Raw genomic sequence first — 2,957 nt, 5'->3', positions numbered from 1 at the left:
TATCGACCCCGAGGCATCAACTAGGCTCAATTATTTTTTTTGGCTTTTTATGGACCCCGAGGCATCAACTAGGCTCACTTACTGGTTTTGGATTTTTATCGACCTCTAGGCATCAAGTAGGCTCACTTAGGGTTTTTTGGCTTTTTATCGACCTCGAGGCATCAACTAGGCTCACTTAGGGTTTTTTGGCTTTTTATCGACCTCGAGGCATCAACTAGGCTCACTTAGGGTTTTTTGGCTTTTTATCGACCTCGAGGCATCAAGTAAGCTTTTTGGCTTTTTATCGATGTTGAGGCATGAAGACTAGCATCACAAGGGTAAGTTATGGGTTTCTGGCTTCTTGGTCATTGGCACAAAATTATCATCACAAGAGTAGCACCATCATCATAACTAGAGTAGCACTAGATTAGTTCATCATCCCAGTTGATCATCACGGGACTACTAGAATGCCATAGTTTGACAGAAGGATCATAACAGTACCAGAACCTAAGTTGGCCATTATAGTACCAGAACATAACTTGATGATCACTTGGTCATCAAAATAGAAGCAGTATCACTGTTGGGGAAAGTAGTAATTTCAAAAAAAAACCTACGCACATGCAAGATCATGGTGATGCATAGCAACAAGAGGGGAGAGTGTTGTCTACATACCCTAGTAGACCGAAGCGGAAGCGTTGACGCAACGTAGAGGAAGTAGTCGTACGTCTTCCCGGTCCAACCGATCCAAGCACCGTTACTCCGGCACCTCCGAATTCTTGGCACACGTTCAGCTCGATGACACACCCCGGGCTCCGATCCAGCAAAGCTTTGGGGGGGAGTTCCGTCAGCACGATGGCGTGGTGACAATCTTGATGTTCAACCGTTGCAGGGCTTCGCCTAAGCACCGCTACAATATGACCGAGGTGGAATATGGTGGAGGGGGGCACCGCACACGGCTAAGGAATGATCACGAAGATCAACTTCTGTGTCCTAGGGTGCCCCCTTGCCCCCGTATATAAAGGAGCCAAGGGGAGGGGGTGGCCGGCCAAGGAGGGCGCGCCAAGGGGGAGTCCTATTCCCACAGGGAGTAGGACTCCCTTCTTTCCTAGTTGGAGAAGGAGAAGTGGGAAAGAGGAAGAAGAGGGAAAGGAAAGGGGGGGCGCCGCCCCCCTCTCCTTGTCCTATTCGGACTAGGGAGGGGAGGGGCGCGCGGCCACCTCTTGCCTCCTTTCCTCTTCTCCCTTAGGGCCCATGTAGGCCCAATAACCCCCGGGGGGTTCCGGTAACCCCTCGGTACTCCGGTAAAATCCCGATTTTACCCGGAACGATTCCGATATCCAAATATAGGCTTCCAATATATCGACCATTATGTCTCAACCATTTCGAGACTCCTCGTCATGTCCATGATCACATCCGGGACTCCGAACAACCTTCGGTACATCAAAATACATAAACTCATAATGAAACTGTCATCGTAACTTTAAGCGTGCGGACCCTACGGTTCGAGAACAATGTAGACATGACCGAGACACGTCTTCGGTCAATAACCAATAGCGGAACCTGGATGTTCATATTGGTTCCTACATATTCTACGAAGATCTTTATCGGTCAGACCGCATAACAACATACATTGTTCCCTTTGTCATCGCGGTATGTTACTTGCCCGAGATTCGATCGTCGGTATCTCAATACCTAGTTCAATCTCGTTACCGGCAAGTCTCTTTACTCGTTCCGTAATACATCATCTCACAACTAACTCATTAGTTGCAATGCTTGCAAGGCTTATGTGATGTGCATTACCGAGAGGGCCCAGAGATACCTCTCCGACAATCGGAGTGACAAATCCTAATCTCGAAATACGCCAACCCAACATGTACCTTTGGAGACACCTGTAGAGCACCTTTATAATCACCCAGTTACGTTGTGACGTTTGGTAGCACACAAAGTGTTCCTCCGGCAAACGGGAGTTGCATAATCTCATAGTCATAGGAACATGTATAAGCCATGAAGAAAGCAATAGCAACATACTAAACGATCGGGTGCTAAGCTAATGGAATGGGTCATGTCAATCAGATCATTCACCTAATGATGTGATCTCGTTGATCAAATAACAACTCTTTGTCCATGATTAGGAAACATAACCATCTTTGATTAATGAGCTAGTCAAGTAGAGGCATACTAGTGACACTTTGTTTGTCTATGTATTCACACATGTATTATGTTTCCGGTTAATACAATTCTAGCATGAATAATAAACATTTATCATGATATAAGGAAATAAATAATAACTTTATTATTGCCTCTAGGGCATATTTCCTTCAGTCTCCCACTTGCACTAGAGTCAATAATCTAGATTACATAGTAATGATTCTAACACCCATGGAGCCTTGGTGCTGATCATGTTTTGCTCGTGGAAGAGGCTTAGTCAACGGGTCTGCTACATTCAGATCCGTATGTATCTTGCGAATCTCTATGTCTCCCACCTGGACTAGATCCCGGATGGAATTGAAGCGTCTCTTGATGTGCTTGGTTCTCTTGTGAAATCTGGATTCCTTTGCCAAGGCAATTGCACCAGTATTGTCACAAAAGATTTTCATTGGACCCGATGCACTAGGTATGACACCTAGATCGGATATGAACTCCTTCATCCAGACTCCTTCATTTGCTGCTTCCGAAGTAGCTATGTATTCCGCTTCACACGTAGATCCCGCCACGACGCTTTGTTTAGAACTGCACCAACTGACAGCTCCACCGTTTAATGTAAACACGTATCCGGTTTGCGATTTAGAATCTTCCGGATCAGTGTCAAAGCTTGCATCAACGTAACCATTTACGATGAGCTCTTTGTCACCTCCATAAACGAGAAACATATCCTTAGTCCTTTTCAGGTATTTTAGGATGTTCTTGACCGCTGTCCAGTGATCCACTCCTGGATTACTTTGGTACCTCCCTGCTAGACTTATAGCAAGGCATACATC

Source organism: Triticum dicoccoides, chromosome 2A (genome assembly GCF_002162155.2).
Source record: "Triticum dicoccoides isolate Atlit2015 ecotype Zavitan chromosome 2A, WEW_v2.0, whole genome shotgun sequence".
NCBI lineage: Eukaryota > Viridiplantae > Streptophyta > Magnoliopsida > Poales > Poaceae > Triticum > Triticum dicoccoides.
This window is presented reverse-complemented; position numbering follows the sequence as displayed.